This window comes from Hemitrygon akajei, chromosome 11 (genome assembly GCF_048418815.1).
Source record: "Hemitrygon akajei chromosome 11, sHemAka1.3, whole genome shotgun sequence".
In the NCBI taxonomy this organism is placed as follows: Eukaryota; Metazoa; Chordata; class Chondrichthyes; order Myliobatiformes; family Dasyatidae; genus Hemitrygon; species Hemitrygon akajei.
This window is the reverse complement of record NC_133134.1, coordinates 8,510,972-8,529,354: the sequence shown is the minus strand read 5'-3', so window position 1 is coordinate 8,529,354 and position 18,383 is coordinate 8,510,972.

Here is an 18,383-nt window from a genome sequence, read left to right as displayed (position 1 = left end):
TACATGTGAATAAATTGCTGGTTAGCACAATCGCTTTACAATGCCAGAAATCACCAAAGGGGGTTCAATTCCCACCACTGTCTGTACGTTCTCCGCCTTGCCGTTTGACTGTATGGATTTCCTCTCAGTGCTCTGGTTTCCTCCCTCATTCCAAAGTCGTACGGATTAGGGTTAGTGCGTTGTGTTATGTTGGCACCAGAAGCATGGCATGGGGAAGCAAGTGAGCTGCCCCCAGCTCACTGACGCAAATGGTTTCAATGTACAAATAAAGATGATCTTATTTTACCTTAATTAAGCTCATGACCGCTAATCCCTTCTGCCTGCACGTGGTCCATCGCCCAGCATTCTCTGCGTATACACGTCTTTCTCAAAGTCTTCTCATCTTCTCTATCATATCTGCCTCCACTGGCAGCACAATCCACCAACCCACAACTCTCTGTGCCAAAAATAATACCTACCCCTCACATCTCCTTTGAATTTTTGTCTTCCCACAACTTAAATGCAAGACCTCAAAAGTACAGGAGATGGGATGTTGTGTTGAAGTTGCATGAGACATTGGTGAGGCCTAATTTGAAGTATTGTGTGCAATTTTGGTCACCTACCTACAGGAAAGATGTAAATAAGATTGGAAGAGTACAGAGAAAATTTATAAGCATGTTACTGGCTCTGGAGGACCTGAGTTATAAAGAAAGATTCAATAGGTTAGGACTGTATACCTTAGAATGTAGAAGACTGAGAGGAGACGTGATAGAGGTATACAAAATTATGAGGGGTATAGATAGGGTGAATGCAAGCAGACTCTTTCCACTGAGGTTGGGTGGGTCTACAACTAGGGGTCATGGGTTGAGAGTGAAAGGTGAGAAGTTTAAGGGGAACATGAGAGGAAACACTTCACTCAGAGGGTGCTGAGAGCATGGAACGAGCTGCCAGCACAAGTGGTGCATGCGAGCTCTATGTCAACATTTGAGAGAAGTTTGGATAGGTACGTGGATAGTAGGGGTAAGCAGGACTATGGTCCTGGTGCAGATCGATGGGAGTAGGCAGTTTTAATAGTTTGGCATGAATTAGATGGGCCAAAGGGTCTGGTTCTGTGTTGTACTTTTCTATGACTCTAGTATTAGACATTTAAACCATGGGATAAACATACTGGATATCTGTTCTACAGTACTGTGCAAAGGTCTTGGGCACATATACAGTATACATATACAGTATAGCTAAGTGGGGTGCAGGACAGGTTGCTGAGAATTGCCAGGGGCGGTGGTGGGGGGATGGTGCGTGATGGTTCCCTCTAAGGTGTGAGCACGCACACATCTTTTGCTATGAACACACAAAGGAACCCAAACTGCACACAAAAGGTTGTTACCCTCCACCTCGTTGGCATGTTAAGTATATTTCATGATCATACCCAATCACATTTCCTTTCCTGGTTTCTGATGCTGGCGGTGTTGACAACATAGACTTTACAATTATTTATCTGCAGATTTTAGAACTGGCTTATTTATGCTGTTTTTATTGAAGAAATTATTGATTCACCATGTCAAATTCCAAAGAAGCAAAGGGTGTGAAGAGCAAAAGAACTGCTGGTTTGTTTAAAGCAGAATGGCCTATATTCCTTAGAATAGCTTCAGGTTTACTTACACTTAAAAACTCAGTGTGCACATATTGTTGTCACTGGGCAAAAAAGCACAAGATTTTTGCAGACACTGGTCATTACAAATTAGAGGGAACAGTGGTAGGAACACCAAGCCCTGAGACACCAGGCAAGGTCATTGGATCATTGGATACCAAACAATTAGCTTATTGATCATTACAGAATGTCTCTTAGGTGCTTCCCACTCCCTTCCCACCCCCCACCCCCGTCTCGCTTTCCCCTCTCCCAACCATGATTCACCTCTCCCTGCCCCCTTCCCACTCTCAGTCCACAATAGAGACCCGTATCAGAATCAGGTTTATCATCACTCACATATGTCCTGAAATTTGATTTTTTTTGTGGCAGCAGTACAGTGCAATACATAAAATTGCTACAGTACTGTGCAAAGGTCTTAGCTATGTATATGTGCCTAAGACTTTTGCACAGTGCTGTATCTATTTCTCTGCTGGGTTTACAAAGCTCGACCAGGTCCCCCCCCCTCAGCTTCTGCCGCTCCAGAGCAAAGAGCTCACGAGAGTCTGACCATTCCTCATAGCACATCTTCTCTGATCCAGGCAGCATCCTGGTGAACCCCTTCTGCAGCCTCTCCAAAGCCTTCACATCCTTCGTGTAATGGTGCTACGAGAAACGAACTCCTGATACAGGCTAAAGCGAGTCACCCGTGAAGAAGTGGAGCAGCCGGTAGAGCCGCCGCTCCCTCCTGGCTTCTGAGACCCCGGTTCGATCCTGACCTCAGGCGCTGTCTGTGCGTGTTCTGCCGAGCACGGTGAGCGTGTTACGTGGGCGACAGAACATGCGGCAACATTTGCTGGCTGCTCCCAGCATGCCCTCGGGTTTGGTGGTTGTTAACGCAAATTGCTGCATGTTCCAATGTACCTGACAGGTACACGTGGTCACAACGCTATTCCAGCTTGGGTCGTTCCGGAGTTCGGCGTTCAATTCCGGTGCCATTCCATAAGGAGTCTCTGTATACCTCCCCGTGGATTTCCCCCAGGTGCTCTGGTTCAATCGCACAGTCCAAAGAAACACTGGGTAGGTTAATTGGTCATCGTGATTAGGTTAGGGTTAATCGCGTTTGTGGGGTTGCTGGGGCAGTGTGACTCAAAGTTGGGCTGGTAGAACCCACTCCATGCTGTATCACTAAATAAAATAAAGAAATACATCTGAATCAGGTTAATTCCACTTTCTGGCTCCTGGTCACTCGTTATAGCACGTCAGACTCATCCACCATTTCAGACGGCGAGGTCCAGTCTCAACTCCCATCAGGAATAACTGCAAACAACATTGGCTTAAAAATATTATCATGCTGCTCAAAGCAACAGCCACCGAGATCGCATTGAAAACACACACCTTATCGAAAGAAAGCTGCCATTTACCAGCAGGTAAACTGTCAGTACTCGCTCTGATGACATGATCAAGTAGGCAGGTTAAACGGTGGAAAATCTCTTCAACCTTCTCGGCAACTGAAATTTAACTTGTTTCTCTCTCTCTCTCTCTCTCTCTATCTATCTGCTTCACACATGGACACACACACTGACGTACTCAGTCTCACCCACACACACACCCATGCACATTGACATTTACACATGCACACCCCCCCCCCCCCCCCCACTGGACCCTGGTAATTCAGAATTAGATATACTATCAAAGTTAAACAACAGGGGAACAGGCCATTAGGCCCAATTCAACCATGCTGATTGTGTGGCCCAGCATTCCATCCGCCTATGTTTGGCTCATGGCCCTCGAAGCCTCTCCATGACTTATACTGCTGGCCTATCACTGATTGATATGACGTGAAACTTGTTGCTTAGCAGCGGTACAGTGCAAAGACATAAGATTACCAAATTAAATAAAAAGGGAATAATGACACTCTGTTTTTCTTTCCACAGACTCCTACTAATTCGTAAACACAAGAGATTCTACAGATGCTGGAAATTCAGAGTGACACACACAAAATTCAGCAGGTCTGGAGGGGGAAAGGAGTCAATGTTTCGGGTCGAGACCCTTCATCACGATGACACAGACTTTTGTTTTATTTCAGCTTTCCGACATCTGCGGTTTGCTGAGTTTCAGGTTAAAAGGCTGTGGTGCATTATTAATATTGGAATGAGATCCCAGTTGAGAGTCTGACTTCCTGTGCATTTACCAACCGCACCATCCTCCGTACAATCCACCGACACATCATGCCTGGAATGAGACACCGCACCAGGTGCCGGAATCACACAGCTTCCTCTAGCCCTACAAGTGCCTTGTCTGCAAATGAAAGACAAATTGACAGCCATGCATCAGAGTGTCCTGGCTGTCTACACAACACCGATGGTCCACGGTAAACAGCCCTTCCACCAGCGTGAGTGTGGTGAAGGAACAAGTGGCAGCAAGATTGGCTCTTTATTTCCTGCAAGCAATACCTGATACGCTGGAATTTAGCATGAGGTCTAACACTTGCCGTATTTGTGAACAGTACATTTTAACCACGGTGGTGTAGCAGTTTGCCTGATGCTGTTGCAGCTCGGGACATCAGAGTTGGGCGTTCGATCCCAGTGTCTTCTGTAGGGGGTCTCTGTACATCCTCCGCGTGGAAAGTGTGTGTTTGCTCCGGGTCCGCCGGTTCCTTACCGAATATTCCGGGCCGAGTTGGTTAACTAATTTTCAGCACTGGGCAGGTTAACGATTTGTCTTGATGTGTTTGGTTACCAAATTGTCAGGACTGGGTCGGTTAACGATTTGCCAGGGCCAGGTTGGTTAACGAATTTTTCTCTGCCCATCACTCTGCCTGTTCTCCATCTCCCTCTGGTGCTCCCCTCCACCTTTCTTTCTCCCTAGGCCTCCCGTCCCATGATCCTTTCCCTTCTCCAGCTCTGTATCCCTTTTGCCAGTCAGCTGTCTGGCTTTCAGCTTCACCCCATCCACTCCGGTCTTCTAACGTTTCGGATTTCCCCCTCCCCCTCCCACTTTCAAATCTCTTACTATCTTTTCTTTCAGTCAGTCCTGACGAAGGGTCTCGGCCGGAAACGTCGACAGTGCTTCTCCCTATAGGTGCTGCCTGGCCTGCTGCGTTCCACCAGCATTTTGTGTGTGTTGCTTAAATGGTCATTGTGAATGGTCTTGTGATTAGGTCAGGGTGGGGGTTCCTGGGGCAGCGTGGCTCAAAGGGCCGGAAGGGCCTTCTCTGCACTGTATCGCTAAATAAATTAAAGGAACACCTCACTGTGTGTGTTAAACTGGCTGGGAGCCAATCCACACACCCACCATATATGTGCAAATTTCAGAATCTGCGTCAGGTTTAATGTCACCGGAGATTTGTTGTTTTGCGGCAGCAGTGCAGTGCAATACATAATAATAACTATAAATTACATTAAGAAGTATATAAAAAATTAAATTCGATAAGTAGTGGAAAAAAGAAGAAAAATTTACTGGGGTAGTGCTCATGGGTTCAGTGTCCATTCAGAAATCTGTGGCAGAGGGGAAGAAGCTGTTCCTGAATCACCGAGGGTGTGCCTTCAGGCTTCTGTACCTCCTCCTCGGGTCCTGACGAAGGGTCTCGGCCCGAAACGTTGACTGCTCATTTCAACGGATGCTGCCCGACCTGCTGAGTTCATCCAGCTTGTTTGTACGTGTTGATTTGACCACAACATCTGTGGTGTACCTTGTGTGTGCCTCCTCCCTGATGGTAGCAATGGGTAGAGGGCATATCCTGGGTGATGGATGCCGCCTTTTTGAGGCATCGCCTTTTGAAGGTGTCCTGGAGGCTGGCGAAGCTGGTGCCCGTGACAGAGCTGGCTGTTTACACTCTTCTGCTGTATTTTCCGACCCTGTGCAGTGACCCCCCGCACCCCCCATATCAGACAGTGATACAACCAGTTAGAATGCTCTCCATGGTACATCTGTAGAAACTTGCGAGTGCCTCTTGTGACATAGCCACTCTCCTCAAACTCCTGTAGTCACTGTCACACCTCCTTTGTAACTGCGTCGATACACTGGGCCCAGTTGCATCTACCTTTGGAAAGCAATGCACAGGATCGCAAGAAGCTGCAGGGGGCTGTTGGTGCAGCCAGTTCTATCACGTATATTCACATGTCTATCTGACAGCCTCTTGAATACCAATTCCACCACCTTCCCCTTCTGTCCATTCCGGACACCCAGCACTCTCTGTGTAAAAAGGCTTTCCCCACACATCTCCTTTAAACTGTTCCCATCTCACCTTAAACGCACAAGACCATAAGACATAGGAGCAGAATTGGGCCGTTCAGCCCATCGAGTCTGCTCTGCCATTCCATCATGCCTCTCAACCCCATTCTCCTTTCTTCTCCCTGTAACCTTTGACACCCTGACTAATCAAGAACCAATCAACCTCCACTTTAAATATACCCAATGACTTGGCCTCCACTGTTGCCTGTGACAATGAATTCCACAGATTCACCACCTTTTGGCTAAAGAAATTCCTCCTCATCTCTGTTCTGAATTGATATCCTTCTATCCTAAGCCTGTGCCCTCTGGTCCTAGACTCTCCTACTGAAGGAAACATCCTCTCCACATCCACTCTATCCAATCCTTTCAATATTCGATAGGTTTCAATGAGATCACTCTAGTAATTGACTTCTCTACCTCAGGAAAAAAATTCTGACTGTCTATCCTATTTATGCCTCTCAGAATTTTATAGATTTTCCAATAGGTCTCCTCTCAGATCTAATACTCCACAGCAAACATCGAGAGTTTGCCCAATCTCTCATCATAGCCTGTACTCTCTAATCAAGGTAGACCCCGGTAAACCTCTTCTGCGCCCCTTCCAAAGTCTCCATATTCTTCCTGTAAGCGGGCAACTAGAATTACAGACTGACGATAAAGATTAGCTTTGTTTCTCACATATACCACCAGAACATTGAAACATACAGTGAAGTGCATCAGTTTGTGTCAAGGATTGCACCGGGGACAGCCCAGGCTTCTGGTGCCAACATAGCATGCCCAGTAGTTGTGAACCTTAACCCGTACATCTTCAGAAAGCGCCTGGAAACGGAAGCACCTATTTAATTTATGGTATTCTTGTGAATGTATCTGTGCCGGTGAAGCTACTACAAGTTCATTGTACTTTGAGTCACAGAGTTATACAGTCATAGAACACGACAGCTTAGAAACAGCCCATCTAGTCTGTGCCAAGCTATTATTCTGCCAACTCCCATCGACCTGCAACTGGACCATAGCACTCCATACCCTCCCCATCCATGTACCTATCCAAACTTCTCTTAAACGTTGAACTCAATCCCAAATCCACACTTACCCTGGCAGCTCATTCCACACTCTCTCCACCCTCATGTCCCCTTAAACATTTCACCTTTCACCCTTAACCCATGACCTCTAGTTCTAGTCTCATCCAACCTCAGTGGAAATAGCCTGCTTGCATTTATCCTATTTATACCCCTCAAAATTTTGTATGCCTCTATCAAATCTCCCCTCATTCTCCTACACCCCAAGAAATAAAGTCCAACCTATTCAACCTTTCCCTATAACCTGTGAGTACAGTAACTTGTACCTATGACAATAAACTCAACTTTGACTTTGACTTTCTGCATTCAAACAGTGTAGAAACAGGACCTTCAGCCCATCAAGTGTATGCTGACCATCAAGCAGCCATTTCACACTAATCCTACACTGACCCTGCTTTATCCTGCCCCCTCTTGTTGGCTGCTTCAGGTCCTCCAAGGGCAGGAAGTCTTGACCAGATTGCAGCCGAGGATTTGTACCCGGAAAGAGCGTGGGAGTGATTGGTGGTGGAGCAGAAAGTTTCGTCCAACCAGTCTACAGTACAAAGAACCCAGTGTGTTTCCTATTTACGTCAAGGCTTTGAAGGGCCACTATGGATTATATTTTGATTGGGTCACTGTCAAACTATACAAAAACTTGCACAGTAAAAAATTTGTTTTCCAGTTGCTGGGGCAGACCACATAATCATGGTTAAGTTTCCATGACACATCTTCTGCTCCGGAATATGGAATGTTTGCCTGTGGAAACCACATCTGGAGGAAAGCCAGCATCACATGACCAGGCGGAATGGCATGTGGTCAGCAAAGAGTCCAATGACCTCTCTATGTGCAAGAATCCACCCCCACCGTGCCTGCCCCCGGTTGTTAGGGTACAGTGATTCATCCCAACCAGAGAGGATTACAGAGATCTCTTCATTAACTCTCTCTCTCTCTCTCTCTCTCTCCCCCCCCTTCATTCCCTCTCCCTCACCCTTTCTCTTTCTCTCTCTCTGTGACCTTCTCTTACACACACACACACACACACACACACACACACACACACACACACACACACACACACACACACACACACACACACACACACACACACACATGTTTTTACCAGCTCTGTTTCTCTCAAACATACAAACACAATAAACTTGGGTGCTCTTACTCTCTCTCTCACACACACACAAACACTCTCTCTCTCTCTCTCTCTCTCTCTCTCTCTCTCAGTTAACCAATCCCTTTCTCCCTCTCACTCACACACAAAGGATCTCTCTCTCTCTCCCCCCCCCCCCCCCCCCCCCCCACACGCTCATAAACACACAGGGCTGGGCTCCTGCTAACATATAAGAATGTTGTAATTTATGAAATGGGGTGTTTCTATACAATATCCGGAGCATTATCCCTGGTAGTTATAAAGATGTCTTACTGTTTGATTCAAAGCTGGCCCATGACACACACAGTGAGAAGCCACTGGGCTCGGCTCGGTGGCTGGGAACCAACAGAGAGCATTGTGTGAGCGTGAGTGTTGGCTACTGCTGTTATGCAGAAGCAACTTAGCATCTGATGGTCAAGAAAGCGGTGGCTTAGCTATCCCGGCATGCACGTTGTTTACACCAGGGATGGCAGAGGCCGGGATAATCCTATAGGACAGAGGGACCCAGGGTAACATTTATGTCTTTCCCTGTATACTGAAGCTCAAAGGCCAAACTATGATCAGAAGTCTGGAAGTCGAGGCTTGATGACCAAAAGCCTGGGTCTGCAAGTCTGAGAGGTCACTGGGAAGGTACGGGAGCCTGAATACACGCACTCAATGATTCAAGAAGAGCGTCTTGCCCTCTGCCATCAGATTTCTGAATGAACATTGAACACAACCTCACTACTTCTGTATTTTTGTTTTGTACTACTTACTTAATTTAAATTTTTACTATATATATATAATTTTTACTGAAATTTACAATTCTTATTGCTATGTATTCCAATGTACTGCTGTCACATAGCAAATTTCACGGTGATATTAAACCTGATTCTGACACAGAAGGTGGTGAATATTGGGTGGAAAAACCTTATACTTTATTACACCCTCTCAGAAATCCCACTATGATAGTAACCTCCCTGCTTGCTGGAGAAATTGTGGAAATCAAAATGCAAACCATTATCATACTTTCTGGGATTGCCCCGTTATCAAAAACTATTGGAGGGGGATACACAATGCCCTACAAGACATCTTTAAATGTGAAATACCCTTAGAAAGTAAGACCATATATTTTGGGTATATACCTCAAGCATGGTTGAAAAGAGATAAATATTTAATGAATATACTGCTGGTGGCTGGTAAAAAGACTCTTACCAGGAAATGGTTATCATAGGAGAGCCCAAGCTTAAACGCATGGATGGAAATTCCAAAGGACATTTACAAAATGGAGAAGATAACAGCATCTGTCAATCATAAATTGGAACAATTTGATTCATACTGGGAAAAATGGTTTAACTATATAACACCTGTTACGTACCCCGTAACTGGGTCACTTGCCAGCAAAGATAGCGAGGTCCGTTGAAGTCTGATGATACTATTTTTAACAGTATTTATTGATAAAAATACACAAAAATAATATCAATGCAAACACACCGATAATATACGTTGTCAATACTAAATCTAAAAGCGCGGGTATAATAATAATCAATAAGAAATAGCTCTATCGTTGTCTAGGGGATAATGTATTGTCCGATGGAAATATAAAAGTCACTTTAGTTCACTCAAGCTGTAGGCTGCAGCCTTTTTGGTTGGAGAGAAAGACGGAGGTTTAACTTGCCCATTCCTTTTATGATGTCAATCCTTCGAGAGTCGTTGGGGGACTGATTTCCCCTTTCGAGGTTAGCTAAAGCCGTGCTTCCGTGGCAAGACCCACCAATTCCGAGGCAAATGGAAAAGGACGCACGTGGGCTGGTTCCACTGGCTTTCGCTGTTACACTGTTACAGGAGTTCTAGCATTTCTTCTGGTGCGTCTGAAGGGGCTGTTCCTCAGACCCTCTTTTATCCTGACTCACAGGGTCTCAGATGTCAATCAGGTTGGGATGATGCAATCCCTCCACCAACACCCCCCCCCCCCCCTCAGTTCATTGCCTGGAGGCTTCGATGCATCGTACAGTATTCAATACACAATCCCATCTTCAAGAGACAATAGCCGTTATCAATGGTTCCGCCTTTCGGAGGCCAGGACACATTCCAAACTCTTTGTGGATTCTGCATGTCTTTCTCTCATTTCCTGGGTCTCCTGACTCGAATCAATAGCGATCCTGCGATTCTCAAAAAGGAGGGGGCCACGGGCGTAACACACCTCATAGGCCTGATTTTATTCTCACAAATCAATGAGTATGTTGTAAACACTCACTCCCTACTTGTACATTGTTTTCATTTTGTTTGTTCTTTTGTTTCTTTCTTCGCTGTGAGTATATACCTCAGATAAATACAATGTGGAGATTTGTGGCAAACATGAATATTTACACAGTATCTGAAATACATCTTATGGAAATGTTTGTATGATGCTGAATTTCAATTAAAAAAATTACAAAAAAAGGTGGTGGTGAATATATGGACAAGACTGCCAGAGGAAGTATTAGAGGCAAGGACAATATCAACAGATTCTACAGATGCCAGAAATCCAGAAAAACAAACACAAAATGCTAGAGGACCTCAGCAGGCCGGGCAGGCTGTATCTTCTTCTTAAGCCCATCACTCCTACTGGGGCATACACCCCCGATAGACAGCTCGCCAGAGTCCTCTGACCTGGGCTAAAGGCTGATCGGTCCTGTGTCTTCGCCTTCCACCACACGATTTCAAACGTCTTCGAGGCGAAGGTCCGTCCTCTCCCAGGGATGATGTGTTTGGAGCTTCTGTAGTTTTGTATTTTTAAGGGATGGGTCTCCCAGCCCTATGCCCAAGCCTCCTCCTTTTGAGACAGTACGTGGCAGAGTTAGGCAGCACCTACGGAGAGGAATAAACATTCAACATTTTGGGCCAAGACCCTTCATCAGGACATTTAAAAGACATTTGGACAAGTACATGGATAGGATGGGTTTTGAGGGATTTGGGCCGAGTGCAGCAAATGGGACAAGCATAGAGAGGCAATTCAGTCAGCACCGATGAGTTGGGCCAAAGGGCCTGCCTCCTTGCCACGTGGCTCTATAACCCTTTGGTTGTATTACTTACCATATTGAGACATTACAGTAGCATTATACAATTACAGCACCAGCAATCTGGGTTCGATTCCTGCCACTGTCCGAAAGGAGTTTGTACGCTCTCCCCATGACCACCTGGCTTTCCTCGGAGTGCTCCAGTTTCCTCCCACATGCTAAAAGTGTAATCGGTCACGTGCATGTAATTGAGCAGGACGGGCTTGTTGCTACTTTTGGACATGGAGAGTGATAATAAATCAACCATGAGCAGACTTACTGGACCAAATAGTTTGACACTGCTCCTCTGTCTCATGGTCTTATGGGCCTTCGACAACAACTTCTTCCCTGTTTGTGTCCGTGTTGACGAAGGCTTCTCATTCCTATCATCCTAACTGTGGGACAATTCTTCCTAAAAATACCCTCAGAACCACACACACAGTGAGACATTCAGTGGAAGCCAGGAATCCTGCGATACTCCAAACTCTGGTCCTCCTGGGATGTAAATCAAGGTTGTCTCGGGTGACAATCACACATCACCAGCTGTCCTCTCTCTCTCTCTCTCTGAGCACTGAAGCCGATCTTCACTTTGGGACAAGATGTACCTGGCTCAGTGCTGGCTCTGCTGAGCAAGGCTCTTTGAATACAAGGGCATCATGAAATCCCGCTGTGACTGAAAATCCCCCACCGAGATCACAGTCAGGAAGGAAGGCTATGATGGAATCATATGATCGCAGTCAGGAATGATGGTTACTTTCAGTTCAAATTACTATCTATTAGTGAGAAGGGAAGGTCACTGTGGAATTCATTGCCACAGACAGCTGTGGAGGCCAAGTCATTGGGTATATTTAAGGCAGAAGTTCTTGATTAGTCAAGGCATGATAGGTTACTGGGAGAGGGAAGGAACCTGGGGCTGAGAAAGGAATGGATCAGCTATGATGAAATAGCGGGGGAGATGGGGAGAATGGCCTAATTCTTCTCCAATATCTTATGGTCTTACAGTAACTGACTATTTTTTTTCCCATTCCCTCATCCCTTCCAATTCTAATTGTATAGCCTTGGTTTTCCTTACCCACCACTGACAGACATGCCTTCAAATGTATGTTTACAGCTTCAGAGTTCTTTGCCTATTCCTCCTCACCTCACTCTCCTCAGTCAGGATATTCCTTACAACCTCCATTTTACTGAGATGTTACAAGAAAACACAATTAGAACAAAAGAAAATACTCCATTGTAGTGCAAAAAGGTCAAAGTGGAGAAAGCAGTCTTGGTCACAACCATCCATGACTTTACTTAGTGGGACGAGGATGAGGCAGAATAATAGTTTGGCATGGACTAGATGGGCTGAAGGGCCAGTTTTTCCTTGCTCCAAGTCTCTAAGCAATAAAACAACAACAAGCCCCTTTCCTCTCTCCCACCCACATACACAGAAAGTCCTCCAACTCCAGAATAGGCCTTTAGGCCTTCAGGCCTTCAGTCTCCAGGCTTCAGATAAATGGTATTTTAAACTGTAAATCAGCTTCTATAATCTTCTCAGTCTGACATATTGCACTTATAAATAAGGTGAGTTAGTTGGATGAACTGCTGAGGAGCTGGAGTCTGATTTGGAGTCTCTGAACATTTGCCCTTTCTGAACATTTTGGGATTGTTGCTGAGGCAACTGTGTTGTCCTCTGGATCATCGGCCTCTCTCTCATCCTGAGATGTGACTCAGTTCACAGAGAAGCATTGGGGTGAGCTTGCAGGTTGGCAACGTGTGATTGAACAGAAGATCGCCATGTTTCTCAAGAAAAGAGCTGGGCAGGTAGAACGGAGATACGCTGGACATCTGGGACCTTGGGTTGTCTGAGGGAAAGAACAAACTTATGTTCAGTTATCAGATGCTGTCTTCCTTCCTTTAATGAAACACAAGAGTCCCATTGGCTGCACAGACAACTCAGTAATGTTTGTTCTGTGGTCACTTTTGTGTTGCCAGGAAACAAAGCGTCAGATATCTACACTGCAAGATCCCACAGAAGGAAAAATTATCATAACCAATCTCAATCTTTGGATAAAAGCTTTCAATGATTGTGCTGTTCCTCTTAAAGTCGTAGATTCAGGCACTTCAGCCCATTGAGTCTATACCAAAGCATTTACACTAGTCCTGCATTTTTTATTCACTCCATATTCCCACCAGCTCCTCCTAGATTCCACCACTCACCCACGCCCCAGGGCCGGATAACTCACATCGGTGAGATATGGGAGGAAACCAGCGCACCCAGAAGAATCAGTAGTTGGTCAAAGACAGCATCGGAGACTGGGATCAACCCGGGGTCCCTGGCACCGTGAGGCAGCAGCTCTGCCATCTGCGTCACTCACCTTCTCCGGTTCAGCACCTCGCCTGTTCACAGGAGTCCTGTTACACTGACCAGGGCAGCATGACCTCTGAAGGTTAGAGGCTGACTCTTTGCCAAGAGAGCTCAACTCTGTTGTTTGCTTTGTCACCTGCTGTTCACACTTGGAAATGGTGAGACTCAGGGATTAAGAACTGTCTCTGAAAAGGGCAGTCTCGTCTCTACTCTACTCTGCTGACCGGGGAACGCCACCACCTGCAGGTTCCCCTCCAAGCCGCACAAATTAATTGGTTAATTTCTGTCACACACGGTGTCATTGAGGGCTTTGCGATTGCTTGCACGGTGGGTGGTGGGGAGGGGGAGCTGATGCTTTCTGTTGGAACAAATGGGGACAGGGTTGACGCTTCTCTGCTGCTTGTGCGTGGGGAGGGGCTTTGGGTTTCTAACGCTTTCCTGTCACTCTTCCTTTAGGGTTTTTCTTCTGTTTTTTCGATGTTTATGTAGACTACAAATTTCAGGTTGTATACTGATAGTTAATGGACCATTGAACATACTGAGTTGAACACAATCATCTCTTCAGTACTAGTCCTCAAGCTTCAAAACCTGGGGCTCTGTACCCACCCTCCCTGCAAATGGATCCTTGACTTCCTCATCGAGAGACCACAGGCAGATCAGCTGGTTGAATGGCGTCACAACAACCTTGCACTCAACATTATAAAGAGTTAAATGTGGACTTCACAAAGAGAAATCGGGGTGGGGAGCCATCAGCAGTGAAAAGGGTGATCAGCTTTCAGATTCTGAATGTCAACGTCTATCATGGGGCAACATATTGATCCAATTCTGGAGAAGGCACGGCAGCAGCTATATTTCCTGAGGAGTTTGAGGAGATTCAGTATGTTACCAAAGAATCTAGCAAACTTCTACAGATGCTATGGGTTGTGGGGAAAGGTCAGGGGTTTGGGGCTGAGGGGGAAATGGATCAGCCATGGTGAAATGGTGGAGCAGACTCAATGGGCCAAATGATCTAATTCTGCTCCTATATCTTATGGTCTTATGTACAATGGAGAGCATTCTAACTGGTTGATCACCATCTGGTGCACAAGAATGGAAAAAGCTGCAGAGGGCTATAAACTCAGCCATCTTAATCACTAGCCTCCCCAGCATCAAGGACAGCTTAAAATTATGATGGCTCAAGAAGACAGCATCCATCATTAAAGTCCATTACCACCCAGGACATGCCCTCTTCTCATTGCTACCATCAGGGAGAAGGTACAGCAGCCTGAAGACACACATTCAACATGTTAGGAACAGATTGCAGAGTTGGGCAGAAAAATGGCAGATGGAGTTCAATCCGGACAAGTGTGAGGTGATGCATTTTGGAAGGACAAACCAGAAGACTGAGTACAGGATTAATGGTCAGTTACTTAAGAGTGTGGATGAACAAAGGGACCTTGGGGTTCAAATCCATACATCCCTCAAGGTCACTGCACAGGTTGATAGTATAGTTAAGAAGGCCTATGGGATACTAGGCTTCATTAACAGGGGGATTGAGTTCAAGAGTAGAGAGGTCATGTTGCAACTCTACAAATCTCTGGTGAGACCGCACTTAGAGTATTGTGTTCAATTCTGGTCACCTCATTATAGGAAGGATGTGGAAGCTATGAAGAGGGTGCAGAGGAGATTTACCAGGATGTTGCCTGGTTTGGAGAACAAGTCATATGAAGCAAGGTTAGCAGAGCTGGGATTTTTCTCTTTGGAGTGTAGGAGAATGAGAGGGGACTTGATAGAGGTCTACAAGATTATGAGAGGCATAGATAGGGTGGATAGTCAGTACCTGTTTCCCAGGGCACCAATAGCAAACACCAGAGGGCATATGTACAAAATTAAGGGAGGGAAGTTTAGGGGAGACATCAGGGGTAAGTTTTTTACACAAAGGGTTGTGAGTGCCTGGAATGATTTGCCAGGGATGGTGGTGGAGGCTAAAACATTAGTGGTATTTAAGAGCCTCTTGGACAGGCACATGGATGAAAGAAAAATGGAGGGTTATGGGGTAGTGTGGGTTTAGTACTTTTTTTAAAAGGATTACATGGGTCAGCACAGCATGGAGGGCTGAAGGGCCTGTACTGTGCTGTAGTGTCCTATGGTTCTATGGTTTCTACCACTCCACGATCAGACTTCTGAACCCAGGAACACTACTTTACTATTCCGCTCTCTTTTGGAACTGCTTATTTCTTTATTTGTCACATTTCTGATTGTAACTTATGGTCATTTTTTTGTCTTGCACTATACTGCTGCCACAAAGCAACAAATTTCATGACATAGGTCAGTGATAGTAAACCTGATTCTGACCCTGAGATACAATGAGAAGTTTTTGTCTGTGTGCCATCCAGACAGATCATTCTATTCATGAGAGCAACAAGGTAGAACAAAAGGGATCAATAATCAAATGTAAAATATAGTATTATGGTTACAGAGAAAGTGCAGAGCAGCGAGACAATAAGGTGCATGGGCCATGACAAAGTAGACTGAGGGATCAAGAGTTTGTTTTTATTTTATTTACTTATCTATCTATCTATCTATTCATTCATTCACTTATTTTATTTATTGAGATACAGGGTGGAACAAACACTTCCAGTCCTTCGAACCACACCAACCAGCAATCCCTGATTCAACCCTAGCCTCATCACAGGACAATTTACAATGACCAATCAGCCTACCAGCCGGTACATCTTTGAAATTTGGGAGGAAACCGGAGCATCCGGAGGAAACCCACACGGTCACGGGGAGAATGAACAATCTCCTTAAAGATAGTGCTCGGAATAGAACCCATGTTGCTGGTACTGTAAAGCATTGTACTAACTGCTAAGCTATATGGAAATATATCGCCATCATTGAGTAAGTCCAGGTACTCCCTCTTCTACTTCTCTGTAGGACACCCTCACCAAAACTACCTCAGAGACACCTCAGCACCACCTTTTCAAGAGTGAAATCTCTTTAGGGATGCGTAATAATGCTGGACTTATTCACAAATTATCCACAGATTTTCCACCTCCTTGACTCCATCTGCTTGTCCTTTAAGGAGGTCTTGGTATCCTCTTTAGCCACAGGCAGTTGCTTAGAGGACTGGAGAATGTCAAATGTTGTTCCTTTGTTTCAGAAGGGAACTACAGCAGCCCAGCAAATTATAGGCGGGTGAGCCTGACATCAGTGATTGAAGCAACACACACAAAATGCTGGTGGAACACAGCAGGCCAGGCAGCATCTATAGGGAGAAGCACTGTGGACGTTTCGGTCCGAGACCTTTCGTCAGGACTAACTGAAAGGAAAGATAGCAAGAGATTTGAAAGTAGGAGGGGGAGGGGAAATGTGAAATGATAGGAGAAGACCGGAGGGGGTGGGGTGAAGCTGAGAGCCAGACAGCTGATTGGCAAAAGGGATACAGAGCTGGAGAAGAGAAAGGATCATGGGACGGGAGGCCTAGGGAGAAAGAAAGGTGGAGGGGAGCACCAGAGGGAGATGGAGAACAGGCAGAGTGATGGGCAGAGAGAGAGAAAAAAAACTAAATATATCAGGGATGGGGTTAGAAGGGGAGGCGGGACATTAACGGAAGTTAGAGAAGTCAATGTTCATGCCATCAGGTTGGAGGCTACCCAGCCGGTGTATAAGGTGTTGTTCCTCCAACCTGAGTGTGGCTTCATCTTGACCGTAGAGGAGGCCATCAGTGATTGAATATGGTTCAGTAGCGTAGTGGTTCGTGTAATGCTTTACAGCCTCGGTGACCAGACTTCAATTCCCACCCCTATCTGGAAGGAGTTTATGTGCTCTGGTTCCCTCTCACATTTCGGGTTAGGGCTAGTGAGTTGCGGGCATGGTACGTTGACAACACCAGCGGGCTGCCCACAACACAATACTCGCTTGTTTTGATTTGATTCATTTCACTGTATGTTCTGATATATGTGTAACAAATAAAGCTAATTATTGGAGAAGTTTCTTAGGGACAGGATCTCCTCGCATTTGGAAAATAATACATAGACTTTTAGAGAGAGCCAGCACGGCTCTTCGAGAGGTGTCGAAGAGGTTTAGTAGTTTATATCTTGCAAAACATTTTGAGGAGGGTGACAAGATGATTGATGAGGCCAGGGTAGTGGATGTAGTAAACATGGACTTTAGTCCAGCATTCACCTTGATAGGAGTTGATTTTTTAAAAATTGCTGCTTTCTGGCAGCAGTACAGAGCAAGCCATTCAGATGCACATTTACCACATGCATGAAACGCTCTGTCTCCGTTGGCTGCGTAAGTCGAGGGAAGGTGATCTCCGGACCCACCAAACGTGTGAGATTGAGGTGCAGGCCCACCCCAAATCCCCCTGTTTGTGTGGCTGCTGCGTGATGTGTCACCCTGTTACAAATAAGTACCACAAAATAACAGACAGTACACCGCATGCAATTAAACGATTTAGCTTTATAATTCTTAATTTTACTAAAGGGGTAGTAAAGAAAAAAAGAAAAGGGCCCATTTTAATGAAACAGTCTAACGTGCACCGGTTGGAGCTCACGGTTTCCCCTTCTCCGATCCTCCTTTTGATGTTCGTCAAATCATGACCCCACTCCGGGTCGAGTCCTACAACCTCTTCTCTCCGGCATCTTCTCCTTTCAGCTCCCGCCAAACAAGAGACCCAGCTCACACCGGTCGGTGTCAGTAACACAACACTAAAACACACTCCCTTCACTGGATGGTTCACATTCGAAGCTCCCATTATCTCTAACCATAACCCAAACACTGCTTCTTCAGAACGACCATTACATTAGCACTGAAACCCTTCGCGGGGTGCCACACGTACATCGAGATACACAGTGAAATGCGTTGTTTGCTGGTAAACTTCTACTGATGTGTAAACTGATCTACTGCATGACAGTACGGGTACACCAGCTGCAACAAGATCGACCAAAAGGCACTTCAGCAAGTGACCAGAATGACAGGCGAA